Here is a 19159-nt window from a genome sequence, read left to right on the forward strand (position 1 = left end):
GAGATACAGCAACACATCTTAAATTATGCACAAATCTAAATCCCTGTACCCTAAGCCCTTATCATTATGTCCTGAACTTTTAACCCTAGTTCCCTAACCTTTTACCCTATACTCTTAACCCATGTTGCTTTAGTCTTAACCCCTCAGATTTACTCTTATGTCCCTAATCCATACCCATTTAACCCCTTATCTTCTGTGTCCCACATGCTCGAACTTTAATCCTGTTCCCAAACCCTTAACTCTGCTCCCCAAACCCTTAACCCTACATCTAAAACCCTGATATTACACACCTGATATTTAACCCTACAACCCTAGCATCTAACCACCTGCCATAGCTTGAATACCTTTTGCCCTGTATACTTAACCCAGAACCTTAAATACTAACCCATATACCCACAACCCTATAGCCTAAACCCTCTATCCTAAACACGTAAACCTATGTGATAAACCATATGCCTTAAACCCCTAATTCTATACTCTTAACCGCTAATACTGTGAACCACTGACCTCTCAATGCCTAACCCCTATGCCTCAAACTTATAATTCTATACCCCAAACCCTATAACCTTCAGCCCTATTCACATACTCCTAACTTCTATACTCTAAACTCTCACCCCTTTTACAGGCGTTCTAAGTATTTTAGGAACAAAAGTCTTTGTTTTTAGGACTAATAAATGAAAAATGTTGATTTTTAAGTTTTTAGGAAATATATTCTTTGATTCGTTTGTTTTTGAGCTGTAGTGCCGTCTAGGAAATATTACTTTGCTCCTGTGAGAAATTGGCCCCTTATGTAATAGTATGCCCCATGTGAGCAACTTGCATCAATCATAAGCCTTGGAACGTATCACTTGAGCATGGGGTTTCAGACCCGTGCCACTTCTGCTTCCTGCTGTAGGTGTTATGGGACAATCCTGAACCAATCTTCCACATCCATGGGTTGACTTCTCTGCTGTTGATGCGCTCTGATGTAACCTCCCCCCACAGTCCCACTCAGGCTATGGTGTATCTTCTTGCTGCTCTGGTTGCACCACACTCACTGGAATGTAGATCGTCTTCCTCCTCCTGCCTCCAGTTCTAGTCCTCGAGTTCAGAAGAGTTGTCAGCAAGATGCCTAAATCTCCAGCACTGCTGCAACAAGGCTAACACATGTTGACTGGGGACGAGTGTGCGTGAACTCTCCAGAAAGCCAGCAGGGGATGAATCAGTAGTCAACTGGGGAGTCTTCCTGTGGACCACTGGTTCCGCTATCCTCGGATCACATGCTTCTGCCTCACGGAGCCCCAAAGTTGGAGAGTTGGTGGCTAGCGCCCGCGGACAATGGCGGTGTTTTCGTAACTCTCCCGGGCAGCGCGGTGAAGAGAGACCGCGACGGAACTCCTGACGCCTCTCTCACCCTAAGAAACCATGAATTATGCCTTCAGAACGGCTGAGGAACGCATGGGGTGATTTTGAGTTCTAGCATTTGCCTGTGGCTGCTGCTTTTCTTCGATGAATGCTATGAAGAGACTTCACTTACAGCGGCCACCATTTTGACTCAGCGCTGACGGAGCTTCGTACCTCATCGCGGACGGTGCTTCAGGCATAACATTTCCTACTTAAAGGAGGTATTGGTGCACTATTCTTCATGTTTGTAGCCTGATGCCCGCCTAGATGTGCCCTCCTCACTTTTGGGTGAAGTTTTAGCTCTTTTTAGAGCGTATTTTATGCAACTTGGAGTTCCTGTTCTTTATGGATCACCCCTTTTTCTTCCTAATGTTGTTACAACATGTGTGGGCATTTTTCTGAGGATACTTTTTTTTTCTCCACTTCATCAGATATGGACCGCATCACGCGTCTCACTCTAATGTGACATGTTTTCATTTTTGTCATAAATATTTGTGGAGTCATTTTATGCAACTGCGACAGTTATTTTGCTGATACTCCTGACTGTGCCCTATTCTTCGCAGCTTCTCAGTGTGACAGGGTTTCTAATTTTGCTCCATGCTGTTTTCTGCTTCGATTACAGGTTATTTAGTCCTGGTTTTTTTTTCAACTATATTAATACAGCATTGACTTCTTCACAGTTTTGGGTGCCAATATCATTTTTTTATTTATTTTTATCTTTATTTTTTGTTGTTGCTGTCCATTATTATCCTTTCTGTTGTAATTACCTTTGCTTTTGCTATTTCATCTATGGACAGATTATATAAGGAGCTACGCAAGCCTTCTCCAACTCCTCGTAAATTTCTTCTTCAGACGGGGTCTAGGTATAGGTGTCTAGAGATGGATGACTCCTCTGATCCTTCTGCTAAAAGCTCTTCCTCTGTCGCAGCCCCGCATACCAGTGGCGTCGTTAAAGCTTCTACCAAAAGACTCAAAAAGGACCCTCCTTCTCCTCCCAAACAAACTTCCTCAGTAACTATGGACATCCTTTTGGAGGAAATCAAGGCGTTACGCCCTTTTATTAAAGACACTAAAACCACTCTTGAGGAAACCAAATCCACTCTTCAGATGCTTTCCGATAAGTGGTCAAATATTGATGGCCGTGTAACCCATTCAGAACACCACGTAGATACTCTTGCTTTCTCTGTTGCCAGGGTTGATCCATTGTGTGTTCAAATATCTACACTCCACAAACAAATTGAAAATTTGGAAAACAGAAGTAGGAGAAATAATCTCCGCATTTATGGCCTGGCGGAAAATTCAGAAGGGTCTGACGCCTTAGCATTTTTTAAATCTTTTTTGCCGAAGATTCTCCAGCTACCAGATACCACCAATCTTAACATACAACGGGCTCATCGTTTAGGCCCTCCTCCTACTGGATTTTCTACCACTCAAGCAAGAAAGCCGCGAGGTGTCATACTCTATTTTTTGGAATATACTGACCTGCTCTCCATTTTGTCTGCTGCCAGGGCACTTCCTCGACTTACCTGGTCTGGTAGTCGGCTTTTCTTCTCACAGGATTATGCAAAATCTACTGCAGATCGACGTAAAGATTTCCTTTCACTCAGACCACAGCTCCGATCTATGGGAGCGAGATATGGACTTTTCCATCCCTGCCTTTTCAAGGTGACTTTTAACAACAAAACTACTACTTATGACGATCCGCTGAAGTTGAAGAGCTTTCTGTATTCTCACAATGCTACCAGTATGGATACTGCTGCCTCCTCCAGTTCTTAATATTTGGTTACATTTACCTGTTTCGTATTAATACGTGTCCGCTTTGTTCCTGATTAGTCTTTCATGATTGTTATGCTTACATAGTTTTACCAATTGCTTGTCTTTCTGTTAATTTTATATGTCCTTTGTTTTTAACATTAATTCTTTCTTCCCTTTCGTACAGATTTCTTCCTTCATGTCACCCTTCACCTTAATGACCCTGGAGTTCGTTGCGGTTGTCCTCCTTCCCTGCCTTCCCTTGGGAGCTTATGACTCGTCATTGCTCCATGTGGCCTCCACCCTCCTCTCCTTTTGTTTGTTCTCGACATCATGTAAGTTTATTGTTCTTCCTCTTTTGTTCTCTCATTCTTTCATGTCTTCTTTTTTCTTCTTTATGCTCTTTAGTTCTTTCTTTCTTCTTATTCCAGTCTTTTCATTTTTTATCGCTCTTACTCTTGTTTACACTACTGTTCCTTGCTCTTACTTTTCTTCTTTTTCTTTATCATGTAACTGGTTTTCACTTCATGGTTCATTTTGGCACTATTCTCCTTTATCTTTGCTGTATCTTCTTAACATATATGTATGCTTTTAATATCTTTTTTTTGGCTTATTTTTATGCTTCTTCATATGCTGTTATATTGATATGTCTTTCTAATATTGTTTTATGCCTCTGAAAATACTTTCTTGGAATGTTAGAGGTTTACATTCGCCAATCAAAAGACAGAGAGTACTATCCCATCTGGCCAAACTCAATGCAGATATAGCATGTCTACAGGAATCACATTTATCGGAAGCTGAATCTGCCAAATTAAAAAGGGGTTGGGTGGGTGATGTATACTTTTCTCCAGGGGATGGTAAACGTAATGGCGTTTTGATTTTATTTAAAAAATCCCTTCCAATCCAGTCAGTAACGCATGTTGCTGATGTTACAGGTAGATGGGTGTTAGTTAATTTTATTTTTGATACTGTTCCTACTTCCATTTTACATGTGTATGCCCCCACATGTGGGGACGCCTCTTTTTGGACCTCTTTAGCTCCGTTAATCACTCAACACTATGTTGATAATTTTATTTTAGTAGGTGATTGCAATTAAGTCTTTGACCCCTTTTTGGATAGGCACTCAACTAATGCTTACATCCCTCATAAATCACAATTTTTTTTCACTCAACTCATTGCACAATTCAAACTTACTGATGCCTGGAGACTCTGCAATCCCACCTCACGAGAATACACTTTCTTCTCACCCCCTCATCATACTCAATCTCGACTAGATTACTTTTTTCTCTCACACCGCCTTACTCAGTCCCTTATTTCCTCTGACATTGGCTCCATTTTAATATCGGATCACGCTCCAGTTTCTATCACATTAGATGTATTGCAGAAGCCTGTTTCCTTTAAAAAATGGCGTTTTAATAACGCTCTCCTTCTTGATGCACAATTTGTTTCCTCCTTCACATCCTTTTTTCATGAATATTTTTTGCTTAATAACACCGGAGAAGTTTCATTTCCTGTAGTCTGGGATGCTTTTAAAGCGTCAGCCAGGGATTTCATCATCAATTATGTATCACATAAACGGAAGAAAGCCCAACACGACACCAATGCTATGCTCTCCAGAATCAAACATTTAGAGCACTTATATTATACCTCTAAATCAAAAGATTGTTTAAACGACCTCATTTCGGCCAAACTTAAATTTAATCAAGATTCCACATTCAACGCCTCTAATTTTCTCTTAAAGTCCAGCGCCAAGTTCTACGGGGGACAGAATAAGGCTGGTAAGTTGTTGGCTAATTATCTAAAGGTCAGACATAACAAAGTCAACATCGAATCTGTCTATGGTCGGGACAGCTTGCTGAAACACAAAAGTGAAGACATCTTACAAGAATTCCTATTTTTTTATCAATCCTTGTATTCTTCCGAAGCATCTTCATCTGAACAATCCATTTCCCAATTTCTTTCTACCATTTCTTGTCCTTTTGATACTCCTCCAGACCTCTCTTCTTTAGAATCTGATCTTTCTCACAGGGATCTCCTTCAGGCTCTCCGCACTCTTAAGCATGACAAAGCTCCGGGGCCTGATGGTTTTACTGTTGAATTCTTCTCTTGTTTTTCCAATCTGCTAATCCCCAAATTGCATTTGCTCCTTTCTAACTTGCTTCAAACTGGTTCTGCTTCTTTATCTTTCTCCGATGCCCTTATTTGTATTATCCCGAAACCGGGTAAGGATCCACAATATTGTAAAAATTACCGTCCTATTTCTCTTGTGAACATTGATTACAAAATTTTTTCTAAAGCATTGGCATTACGTTTAGAGTCCTTCCTACCCGAGCTCTTAGGGAAAGAACAGTCTGGCTTTGTTAAAGGCAGACTGTTATCGGATAACACCAGATTATTTTTTGATATTCTTTCTAAAACTTCTCATCACCCTCACTCACTTGCAGCCATAGCTTTGGATAGGGAAAAAGCTTTTGACCGAGTTGAATGGCCTTATTTGTTTAAAACTCTGAAGTGGTTTGGTTTTGGACCAAAACTTTCTTCCCTGATTTCCTTTCTTTATTCCTGTCCTAGAGCTGCTATCTCGGCAAATGGAGGCTTATCTTCTTATTTTTCATTGGGAAGAGGGGTAAGACAGGGTTGTCTACTCTCGCCTTTCTTGTTTAACCTTGCCCTGGAACCCTTCCTTTTGCGAATTCGTCAAAATGACAGTATACATGGTTTTAATTTTTATGATTCTAACATTAAAATGGCAGCTTATGCTGACGATGTCTTACTATTTATTTCTCACCCAGTCACCTTCCTTCCAGCATTCTTAGATGAAGTTCGTTCTTTTGCTCAGGTATCGGGCTACAAACTAAATAAAGACAAGCGTGAAATCTTACCACTCACTAAAGTGACTTTCAAGGATGACTTCTCTACCTCAGGTTTTACTTGGAGCCCTAACTTTATTAAATATCTGGGCCTTCATTTTCATTCCTCTCTATCGGGTACGATCACTAAATCTATAGAAGAATGTATACAAAAATTGACTACTCTTACTAACAAATGGCATCCTCTCTACTTGTCATGGTGGGGACGATTAGACACAATCAAAATGATGCTCTCTCCCATTGTTTTGTTCACAATATCCAACATACCACTTGCTATTCCCTCAAAATATTTCAAGAAGATTAATTCTATTCTCTCTTCCTTTTTGTGGGGGCATAAACAATCTCGTATGTCTTTATCTAAGTTAATGCGTTCTAAGAAGGAGGGTGGGGTGAATTTTCCAAACTTTTCCTTGTATCATAAATCCTTCCTGTTGCATCAAGTTTCTCACTGGACTGAAGACATCTCTTCAACATCTCCTCTCTGGTTGACCTTAGAACAGTCTTTCATTTTTCCCTTTTCTTTCAAAGAATATCTTTTGTTCTCTCGTAGACCACAGTCTATTTCAACTCCCATTCTTAAATACACATCCAAAAATTTGCCTTTACCTACTTCAACCTTTTTTGATCAACCTATTTGGCATAATACGTCCATTTTAATCAATAATAAGCCAATTTTTTGGAAATCTTGGAGAACACGTGGTCTTATTTGGGTGAGGCAATTGTTCCATCATGCTCAGATTCTTCCTTTTGATTTAGTTGCCGACTATTTCAATCTTCCTCTCGCTTTTTGAACCAAATATTTATTGTTGACACACGCAGTACAGCATGCTTATGAGGTCCATCTTGCTACACCTCCCTCATCAATTCCCACCTCATCCGATACGCCCTCGCTGAATTCCTTACTCCTTACACATTCTAAAGCTTCTAAGATATATGCTTTCCTTCACATTTCGTCTTATCCCCGCATTAAATCCAGTACAGAGGATTATTGGGAAAAGGATTTTGAAACTTCATGGCCTATTTGCATTATGGGATAAATTGTGGTTAAAAATTCGTAGATCCTCCAGAGCAGCCAACACTACTCAAACACTATTTTTTATCTATAATCGTTTATTGTTTACACCACTCACTCTCAGTACTCACTTCCCAGATACCTCTGACAAATGTTGGTCATGCTCTTTACCAGGTGCAGACCTTTTCCACATGCTTTTTGTCTGTCATCTTGTTCTTCACTTCTGGAAGCAGGTTTGGTCTCAAATTAATAAGATCTTTTCCTCCACACACCCCTTCTCTCTTTCTCATATTTTTTTATGGAGTCTATCACCCATCTGGGAGCACTGCACTTGTAACGTTAGGATAATTGATTTACTATTAGCTGTGGCATTTCAACAAATCACCAAAAACTGGAAGGATTTCACCAAATTATCTTATAAGGCTTGGTGGTACGCTGTTTGCTACAATCATAGACTAGACACAACTTTTGTATATCCCTTAACTTTAGCTGCTAAACGAAGAGAATTGTGGAGCCCAGTTACATTATTTTTTGACTTGAGTGCTTGTACTTCTCTGTCCTTAACCCCGATACAGCAAGAAGTTTCTAAACCTCCATGATTTCCTGTTCGTTCTAAACAAGGTATTTCTTTCTCGTTCTTCTTCTTTTTTCAACTTTGCTATTGATTATATTGTATATTTCATATCCCCTTGTACTGCTTTATTTCATGCTATTTGCCAGCTTTTGCTATTTTTTATACTCTTAATCTTTGATGTTTCATATTATAGCTTATGTTATTGACATTACTTAACGTGCCATATATCTTATGATGTAATATTTGAGCATTTCTGATCTTAATAAAACTTTTTTTGAACAAAGTTGGAGAGTTCTGTACATTGCTGTACTCTTCCCTTAGAGTTTGTAAAAGTGCAGCCATCTTCAAGCCTAGACGTTTACCCTTACCCAAGGCTTGTCTTTTTTTAAAGTTATTCTATCTTCTCATCTTCAAGACTTTTTTGTAAAAAGACCGTATTCATGTTTAGCAAAAGAACTGCTGTACTTCCAATAGTACAGTATTATCACTTTTCTAGCATGGATAGTATTTCTTTTAAGCGATCCAAACTTGCACTTTATTTCAGGGTTGAATATGTTCTATGGGACTGCACCTGCTCTAGGTTTACTTTACATTTGTTAGTGAATCGTCATGCACATTTTCTTCAAGGCTGGTATATAAATAGTTGAACAGGATTGACAATTGTTACCAGTGTTGTAATTAGGGCTTCCGGTTTTATGGTATTTATTTTTTGGACATTTCCGTCTTTATATATCCATATTTATTATTTGCTAAAGTTATCTGAATTAATCCATATTTATTTTGGGTTTTGTGAAAACATTAAGGTGAAACTAGTATATTTCCACATTTATGCACCCGATAAATGTGTATTCTTGCTTGAATGCCTGATAGTTGTTAATGATGTGAACACCACAGATGATAAATCAATGCACATGTATGAAAACTTGAAAATGTTTGTATCAAGGGTGTGCATATCTACTGTTGTTTAAGTCTCTTTACAAGAAATCCCTTATTTTTTTAACCCTTACCTGTCAATCCGCAGAACTATTGGCAAAGCAGTCATGACTGACAGCCTTTAGAATCACTCTAAAAAAATCCAATTTACATTTTTATCCTCATTTAAAAATAAACACATACAAAAAATATGTTTTTTTTTGTCTGTATGTATCTGTAAAAATCAGTAAAAACGGAAAACAGGGAGCCTTAGTTGTAATACATTTCCTTAGGCACCACCTGCAATCTTAGGTACTATAGGGTCACTAAACTATTAAAGAGAGAGAACTGGTACTTTTTTTAGCAATAATACTTCCTTACCTCAGAAAGGAAACAATGATATCTTGTAGTTGCTATACTATTGAATATTGTTACTTGGTATCTTCACTATGGCAGCTGCACTATTATTTGGACAGTATTCTTAATATTCAGCAGAGCTGCAATACATTTCATGAAGCAAATTTCAGTACTTTAGTCAAAATGCTGCAAAAGGAGACAGTAATGGTACTTTTCAGCAATAACATTGCTGTCCCTGTACTAGGAAACTCTGTTTTTTTACAGCTCCAAGATTGCAGTACTTTAAAAGAGAAAGTAGTGCCACATTAAGGTGTGTGTGTGGATGGGTAGTGAGGGGGGACACTTCATTTTTATTTAAAATTTTAATAGACCTGTGCTACCATTTCTCAGCACTCATGGGACGCACAGAGCAGCATAGTAGGCGCTGGTGGCTTCAATGGAAGCAAAATCCAGAAGCCAGCTAAGCCCCAACTACAGGCATGAAATATTACTCAGAGAAAGGAGGGCTGGCCACTGAAAGGAATTATATAACCAGAAGCAACTTGTACAAACACTGCATGGGAAGGAGATGATTAGTAGGGCACTTCCCTATGTCAAAGGACAATGATTGTAAAAATTAAAAATAAAATTTGGATAAATCCACTGTGGAGTTTCACAACACTGAGCAGTGCCTCTGTGAATTGTCTCAGCTGAATTTACATAGAACCGTCAGCACTGTAGTTATTATTCTTGAAGAAGTCAGAACAGGCGCCTTTCAACATTTGTGTTACTACACTTTTATTACGGCTGTCCTGGCAATTTTCAGTTTGTCGACTAAGAGATGAATGTGGCAGTACCACTTCTTAAAGGCCTGGTATATTCTTTTGTGACAATACTCACATTGAGCATAGTATAGATGACAAACATTTAATGTGATACTTCTGTCACTTTGTATTTTTTTAAATTATTGCTGTTATGTATTTCATGCAACAATGGCTACCTTTTAAGGTAATATGTTTACTGTAACCCTATTCAGTATTAGGGTTGCTGTAATTTTTAGACCCACGCTTTGACCAACATGTTGCCTTACTTCTTGCCTGACAGTACCGCATTCTGTTAGCACTAGTATAGGTATTTTTACATTGGGGAGGGTTTACACTTTTTAGCACTGTGGTCAGTGCCAGGAGCATCCCAGCACACTTTGCAGTATACACGAAAAATAAAATTTAGCATCACTCCAGTAGAACAGAACAGGCACATTTGAGAGTGGTGCTATACTTGAAAATACTACCATTTCTACATCATCCCTTCCTTTTCTTCACCCCCACCCCCTCTCCCTCTCTGGTCTCCTGCTCTACCTAGGTCTATCTTGCCCAACTCTCCGATCTCAGATTTCCTACTGTGGGCACTTTTATGCCATTTCACACAGCAACCTCACTACCTGGTCTGACAAAACAACTATGGTTGTCCATCATTATCACCCACCACCACATTCTTGTGTTTCCATCGTTCACGGATTGACCTGCATGAGGTAAGTAGTAGCTGGACAAGAATAGAGAAATCTATGTTTGTTATTGACTGGTGCTTTTTGTGGACAATGTATGGGAAAATCAGTCTTTCCAGTAAAAACAAGCATTTGCAATGGAATAGGTCTCGCATTGTAAATGAAAATGCCTTTTATTTATGTTTTAAAAACAAAAATAAAAGGCATTGTTATTTGCAATGTCAATAGCTGAAACTCAACACAACAACAGAAACTGGGGGTCTAGTAACCAAACAGCACGAGAGTGATGAGCGGAAGGAAGACCTGGTGCATTGAGCCAAAACTAACCCCAAGCAGAGCATGGATTACCATCAATCGTACTCGGCGGATAGAGCAAATGGTGAGAGAAGAGTCGCTCTCATGATCATTATTATCATTTGGTGATCCAACTTGTGGCATAGATATATCCCTTGATCATGGGGATTGTCTCGCGAGATTGAAGCTCTGTTGCTCACGCTGGCTAGTAAATTGAACCAGCAACGCACCAAGTGTAAAGAATAAGAATAAGAGAGGAACAAATCCTCTGAAGTGCAGTGCAAGAAAAAAGAATTGGTGAAAGTGAAAGTTAAAAAAGGTTATGTAGAAGGGATAATTCTCAAATTCCAAGCAATCTACACACCTTGATTAAAAGGGTGTAACAAGGTAATAGCAGTGCTGGTAAGTAACTGCTATATTACGGTCAACATGTTTCAGCCAGCAGGGTTTTCCTACCTACGGCTTTCGTCAGGACCTAAGTTGCACAAAAACATGCTACTACAAGAAACACAATACTAAGTGTAGAACATGACTACCACATGTAAGGTTGACAAAAGTGAGATAAATACAACCTTCAGTAATCCAAATCCTCTAGATCACAGAGTGTGGTCATCACCCCTCGTGAACTGGGAATGTACCTCACCTACCCTGGAACCGTGCTCGTGTGTAGGAGGCCCCGCTCTGTCCGTCGTTGCCCCAAGGCTTAGCGAGCAGGATGGGAGGCCCCTAAATGCGAGACCTATTGCATTGCAAATGCTTTGTTAGATTAGTGAGTAGAAACGCTCCCTTTCGGCCTGTGCGGCAAATTAATGAAATAAACAAGCTAAAGTGAAAGTGGACCAGCCTGCAAATAAAAATAAAATGGTGCTCACCGACTTATGAAGGAGACCGTGTAACGCCACAAATAAAAGATCCAGTCCTCATGGAAGGTAACAAATGGCGACAGGGCGGTAACAAGGAGTGACTAACAAGCCTCATTATCAATCGGAAACCAGCATTTGCCAAGGACAATGACACCAGCCAATCAAAAATATGGGTGGAGAGAAGTCGAGGCTTCTAAAGCATACTCGACTACTGCATGCCTCGCAGAGCGAGCAGTGCATGCGCGCTGCCGCTAGGCTCGACCTAAAAAGGAAATTTTTAATCTGTCGAATGGGTGAACTTCCAGCGTTGCCGCACAGCAGGCCCTGGTTGAGGACACCCAAGGAAACAACCTGCAGGCTATGCGGCAAGGCTACAGAAAACTTGGCCCACACCATCTGCCTTCGTGACAACACCCTGGGCATTTGGCGGAAACTCCTATGAACACAATGGAACCAGCAGGGGTGCGTACTTGCAGGGTGGACATCCTGTCCCGCTTCACACTTCAGTCCAGGGGTCAATTGTCAGAACTGTCAAGTACTTACAAAGGGTCGAGAAGGCCCTCAAAATGGCAGCACCATAGAGTAAGGTTAAACACATCAACTTGTTGCTACAATCAATACTTAACTTTATTCAGCAAGAATCTCTTGTGTGGTTTGCTTGCCTTATCCCCCGTTTCAGGGACAAAAACCTTTTAGACACTGGATTGTTCTTTGCAATGTTTTTATTCACTCTTTGCCATCTACTTCAAGAGACCTCCTGTTTCCTGAAGAGGATTTTCGACTGGACTGTTCTCATTTTTGAGCTCCACCCTCTCTAGTTAGTTGGTGGTTACCATGGATTTAACAGCAGATCTTCCTTCAAGTTAGGGTTACAATACTGCCTGGACCAGGAAAACACTAACCTAAATTGTTCAAGGAGTCTGCAGGAGCAAAGCCGAGACCACAAATCCCCCTGAAGCCTGGCACTATGCAACCCGCACTGATGACTGTGTACAGGGAGCAGCCCTCAGGGAAAAGGGGTTGGGAAAGAGAAAAGAAGAGACTCATCTGACTTCTTTTTCAAATTGGAAGGGTGTCATCTGACTTCCTTGGTTGCCGATCTCTAAGGTTACACCATTAGTGGAACTGAGGATCCCTACTGTAAAGAGGAAGTAGAGGAAAGGTTATACTCCCTAACTATTACTCTGTCCCACCAGATTCCACGCAATTCCCAATTGTTTACCCTGTCTCTATGAGGGATGGAGATTTGGGCTTCTAATGACTTCTTCTGCAGCGGTTAGTCCTTAGGTAGTGTAATAATCATGTATCTCCCCCCCAAATGAGGTCTATGGTTTTGTTATTCCCTAAAGACACATGGAGTGAATTAGCCTCAGGGTTAGCTAACCAATACCATACAAGTGCGTGTTCCCTTTCAATAATTGTACCTCTTTTTTGGGCTCTTCATCGTGTCTTGCCAGTTCTCAAAATTCAGAGGGATGCCTTGCCTTCAGGATACTCTTAGTTCTTCTCTTCTAGCTTAATTGCTGTGACCTTTTCGTTGTGAATGTCTTTGGCTGCTGCTCTAACCTAAAGAATAATTCAGCATACCAACATGCCTTTTTTAGTTGCTGATCTCTTTTTCCTGGCTCACGTAAGTGTGCAGTAATTTGCCTTATCATCAAAGTTATGACTGCCTCTTTTGTTTCCTTGCAGGTGATCACCTTGAGCAGAAAATGTCGACTCCCCATGTCAGGACGGAAGGTAAATGCTGAAACTGCAGGATCAGGTAAGTGGTGTCAATCCTTGAAAAAAGAAACAGGACCTCAGGACAAACAGACTCTCTTCTTGGAAGTCTGAAAGCCAAGCGGTTGGCACATGCAGGGGTGTGGCTTTTATACAAGAACATGCCCTGATTGTAGCCACTCCCCTAGGACAAGTGCGTAGGCAGGGTTTCCAGGGGCTGTAGTAGGGAGGCCAAAATTAAAAGGGCAATGGCTGTAGGAAGAAGGCCAACATTAAAATAGCTTTGGCAGTATGGGCCATTGAGCTCTGTACATCAGGAGCAGGAGTATGGGGAGTTGGGAGGGTCAAGATAATGAGAAGAAGACAATGGAGTGGATTTGGGGTGATTCGGAGCATAACCAGGCAGTATAAAAAGCACAGGCAGAGCGAGACACTACATTATACAACACAAATTTAGTGTTTGAGGAGACCTTCTCTAAAAGGAGCGATTTTGTTCCTTTAAAGGGAATTCGCTGGGCGCAACTAATTGCTCAGCTGTTCATCCAACATGTAGTCAGAGCACACAGAATACCAGTAATAATCATCTCAAATAGAGGGTCCCAATTTGTGTCTCATTTCTGAAAGGCCTTTATGAAGAAACTAGGAATGAATTCCAGATACTCCACCAGTTATCACCCAGAAACTGATGGACAAACTGAAAGAGTCAATCAGCAATTTAAGCAATATTTACGCCTTTATTTGTTGGATCAGGAGGTTGAGTAGCCAGGGTTAATTTGGGCAGCAGAATGCTGTTCATGTTTCTACTCGTTACTCTTTGTTCTATCTGTACTATGGCAGACATCAAATTTGGCTAGTAGGCAAAGAGGATGACTTAGTACTGTAGGAAAGTGCCCCTTTTTGCATTGTTGCCCCCACTTTTTGCCTAAATGTTGATGGAATTTGACTTAGTGTGCCCTGGGTTCCTGCCAACCAGGTACCTAGGGCCTATGTTCTTTCCCTAAACTGCCCTGTTGCAAAACCAAATTGGCAACTCCCTGGCCAAATGTAAGTCCCTTTTAAAAGGTACCATAGGTACCAAGGGCACTGTGACCAAGGGATGCCTTTAAGGGCTGCAGCACTTATTGTGCCACCCTTAGAGGCCCTGCACCTTAACACACACCTACTGCCATTGGAGGCTGCGTGTTTTGGTGCAGAGCAAAGTGTAGAGTCGACATGGCACACATCCCTGTGGGAAGACCTGGCTTGGCAGTTCGGGCTGGACTGTTACCGTAAGGAACAGGGTCAAGACTGATTTGCATATAGCTGGGTCTGAACTGGGGTGGCGAAGTGAGCTAAAGAACAAGGTTGGATTCAACCCAGATCTGTGACTGGGGGAAGAGTGTCTCAAAAGTTTCAGCGCTCTGTCCATCATCTCCTTGTGTTGACACATCTCTGTGTGCCATGCCTGCAATCCACTGCACTGGCATAGGTAAGCCACCCCTCTATCTAGGTACACTATACCAGTGGTGAGGGTACCGGTGCATGAGCCCTATACCCCTACAGTGTCTAAGTCCATTCTTAGACATTGTAAGTGCAGTAATGCCATAAAGAGTATATGTTCTGGGAGTTTGTCATTACAAACTCCACAGCACCATAATGGCTTTACTGAAAACTTGGAAGTTTGGTATCAAACTTCTCAGCACATTAAACCCCCACTGATGCCAGTGTGGGATTTAATGAAAAATGCACTCAGAGGGCATCTTAGATATGCCCCCTGAAAAACGACCTAACTCTAGTGTCCTGGCTGGGTGGCTGCACACCAGCTGCCTCCAACAGACATGTTTCTGGACCCATGGGTTTAAAGCCTGCCGCTCTCGGGGTCCTGAAACAAAGCACATCCTGGGATGAGGTGCCATGCCACCTCCCCCAGGATGGGCTGGGTCCATGAAGGGGAAGCTTCAAAGGCTTGCCGCCTTTGTAAGCTTCCCCAGCCATTTGCTGCTCCCAACAACTGGTCCCCACTGGTTCTGATCCCCACTTTGGGCGGGAGAATCGACCAGAAAACCAAGTAAGGAGGAGAGGTGTGACCACTTTTTCCATCCCCACCCCTCAGGTGGGGGAGGCGACGTGCAGCACAACTCGAAGTCCCCTCCATCTTGAGGATGGGGGGATCCAGCCAACCAGAGTAATGCTTATGCCCCCCTCCCACTGGGGGGTGGCATAATAGGGGGTATACTCACCCAAGGAAGGGATAACACCTCTCAATTTAGTATTTAGGGGCAACCCTGAACCTTGCCTCCTTGGACAAGAAGAGAGAAGATGAAGGACCAAAGAAGCCAATTGAAATAAGAAGAGGACACCAACTGACTTGGCCCCAGCCCTACCGGCCTGTCCCGACCTGCTTCAGCGAAATCCCGGTGTGTTCTGCAGCCAGCAGCCCCGAAGAACCCTGAGGACCTGCCCTGCTTTCTCAAACCAGACTTTGTCTCCCGTTAGCACCAGATTTGCTCACCCACAGACTCTGGCTCCGACCAAATCTGCGAGTCTGCACCACTCAGCACCCAACGCCCACAGCCCAAGTGGCCCAACACCACTAGGAGGTCTCCCCGGCAATCCTGACCTGGGATCTCCAACTGACGCCTGCAGCCCCTTTTTGAGGACCCCGACAGCGACCAGAGCCGATAAGAAGATTTCAACGCCAAAAGACACCCCTGCACCTGACATCCCATGGCCTTGGGTAGCCCAACCGATGGTATCCTAGCATCCCAAGACATTCCAACTTACCTCTCCAACCAGTGGTTGCCTCCAGAAGATCTTCCTCCACGAGCCTGCAGTGTTCCCCTTTGAAAACAACAGGGCACCCGACGTCAAAACAGCACCTTCACCCGACCGCCCCTGTGCTGCTGTGGGTGCACCTTGTGTGCAAAATTGGATGCCCCTTTTCCCTGAGCCTATGTCCAGGAGCTTTGCTTCCACAACCTTGTGGCCTGCTCGTGAGCAGCCACCAACCTTAGGCCCACTATCCCCTATTGGATATTATTGGACATCAGTACTCTGCACAGGGCCTCCCTAGTGCTGCTGAGGGTGCTTTTAGAGTGCATCCTCGACCTTGGGGGAACCCTGGTTCTAACCCTAGAAAACCAACTCCCAAACCTAAGTACTTACCGTTAAACCAATAACATTGTTTTCTCTCATAGGACTGTATAGACTGCTTTCTTGTGAAAATTGTTCAAAGTGTGGAGCTGGCTTGTATGAAACCCTAAGAAACTGCATATGCACAAAAACTGAATTACTTACCTTTCCTCTAAGAAATGTCCCAGTGTGATATCTAGGAAAGTAACTTAAAACGTGAACTGAAAAATAACGTACAAAGTAATCTGAAAAGTAATTCCAATTGTTTTATGAACAAGTGACTTACCTGTAACCAATCCAATTGCATTCAACTGCATTCAAACTGTATTTAACTGCATTATATTATTCTTGCAAAATATTATTACACTTATCTGTATCAGGCTTGGCTTGGTTCTAGAAAATAAAATACAACTAAATAATATTTTTATACAAACAGATTGGTCTGAGTTCAGTCTTTGGGTGTGTGACATCATTTTTTGTCTGAGTGTGTACAATAAATGCTTAACACTATCATCTGATAACGCCTTACTGCTCGCCCACGCTACCATAAATAGAGAGTAAGGTATTATCTACTTAGCCTCTGCCTACCTTTGGGGATCAACTAGACTTTGTGCACACTATACCTTACTTTGGTATAGTATATACAGAGCCAGCTTCCTGCAAGTACCAGATGTAGGAACTTTATTTAAATAATTACAAGTAGCTTATCAGTCAACTAGAGAAACTTTACAAAATGCTAAGGATTCCTATAAAATATGCAGATAAAAAGAGAAGGATGGGTCCAGCATTCATTGAATGAGAGAGGTTCTGGTTATCAACAGGACATTTGCATTTGAATGGGAATTGAAAATGTCAACCTAGGTTTCTGGGCTCCTTTGAAATTGTTAAAGTGGTGAATCCAGTAACAGTAAAATTGAAATGACCATGATGGTGTAAGATTATTTGAGAATGATTTTGCTCATCAAGTGTGAGCTAATATTCATTTAATAAACATAACTAACAGCATGATCTTGTGAAAACACATGAGAGCTTAAGACTGCATTGTATAAGCATGCAGGAGTCTCAAATTTGTTTAAGATTTTGTTATTCATGAAAAGAAAGAGAAACCTACTAAAGAATTAAAGTATTATGATTATAGTGTAAAAGTGTTCATTAAAACCTTAACTTAGCAAAGTATAATTATGATAAACTTTTTTTTTTTTTTTTTAATATTTTTATTGTTCATCATCAGAAAAATAAAGTATAAACAATTAATTGCTTTGACATATATATCTAATACAACAGAAATCCTTCAATTACAGTTTGATCACTTAAATTTAGCAACATGATTCAATACATAATTTAATTATAATTACTTGAAAGAAGAAAAAATTAATACATCTGAGAGAGAGAAAAAAAAAGGAAGAAACCCCCTACTTTAGTCCTCACAGAGTAAGCATGTGCTTATCACCCTTTAGATTAACCATCTAGTTTAAGTTTCCATTTTTCAACTGGGGCCCATACCCGTTTCCCAAGCTGTCTTGCATTCTCTCCTTTTTTTTCATATAAAGATTTCTCTAAGGTGTAAATAGCTAATAATTTTGAGAGCCATTGTTGAAACGAAGGGGGATTAGAGTCTTTCCATACCGTTGCGATACAAAGCCGGCTCAGCGTCATAGCAATAAACAAAAATTCTTGATGGGGTATCTCCTGTCCCTCCTTTGCCACTCCAAGAACCATAATCTCATTAGTTAATTTAATTGAAATCTCCAATTCATCTTTAAAGAAGTTTTCCATAGCTAGTTTAAAGGGATCTAAATTAGGGCATGCTGCAAACATATGGATCGTGTCTGCCTCCAAACTCTGACATCTTGGGCAGAAGATCCCAATAGTACCACCCCAACGAGCTATTCTATGTGGTGTATAATATAATTCATGTAAAGTCTTAAAGTATTGTGCTTGCAGGTTTGCAACCTTCAGGATAGAATTTCCAAGCCGAAGTGATTTTTCGCCCTCATTCCCGGCTAAATCTAGTTTAGTTCTCCATTTATCAAATACTTTTCCTCTATCATCCTCATTATACTCGCACAATGCACCATAGAGTTGAGAGATTGAACATCCCTCATCATCTTGAACAATTTCCATCAGATCTACCCTAGCATACTTACAGTTACCTGCCTGTTTGTTTCCTCTGCAATACTGATCTTATCTGTAAGTATTTAAAAAAATCTCTCCGATCCAAGTTATATAGCTGTTGCGCCCTCTCAAATTAAATTAACCCTGACTGATCCGTGATATCGCCGATTGTACTAACCCCAAGATTATCCCAGCGCCTCATCACTTGATCATGGAATACTTCTGGGAGGAGTTCATTCATATATAAAGGGGTATAGAAGTTCATTCTCCCTAATTTAATTTTCTTCCGAATCATTGACCAAACCGATATGACCGCCCCCAACAGCTTAAATTTTGTTCTTTTATAGTAGTTTAGTTCCTTGAATGTGAGAAGTTCCTTATTAGAGTCCAAAACCAAGAGCTCATATATATCCGGAATGCCAACCCTACCCCTCCAGATGTCTTTCGTATTTCCGCCGAGAAGTCCTTTACAATACTGAAGGACTGACGCAAAATAATATGCCTTAAAGTCAGGTACTGCAAGGCCCCCCCGGTCTTTAGAGAGTGCCAACCTCTTTATGGCTCTACGAGTTCTGCCCTTAGCCCATATAAAGCGATTACAAATCCCCTCTATTTCCTTAAACCAATTGTTAGAATATGATAAAGGAATTGTACGGAATAAATATAGAATTTTAGGCAAAAACACCATCTTTATAACATTGCAGCGACCGA

General features: G+C 41.1%; 1 long non-coding RNA gene across 1 annotated transcript in view; it reads left to right on the forward strand.

Annotated features, from left to right (window-relative positions):
• The window catches only part of LOC146810878 (uncharacterized), a 44584-nt gene that overhangs the window by 15868 nt on the left and 9557 nt on the right, over positions 1-19159 (forward strand). Inside the window, exons 2-3 of the long non-coding RNA XR_014965750.1 lie at positions 3323-3470; positions 13193-13265. This is a non-coding gene — a long non-coding RNA (uncharacterized LOC146810878). The remainder of the gene's footprint in view (positions 1-3322; positions 3471-13192; positions 13266-19159) is intronic.

The sequence above is a fragment of the Triturus cristatus genome, chromosome 7 (genome assembly GCF_964204655.1).
Source record: "Triturus cristatus chromosome 7, aTriCri1.1, whole genome shotgun sequence".
Taxonomy (NCBI): Eukaryota; Metazoa; Chordata; class Amphibia; order Caudata; family Salamandridae; genus Triturus; species Triturus cristatus.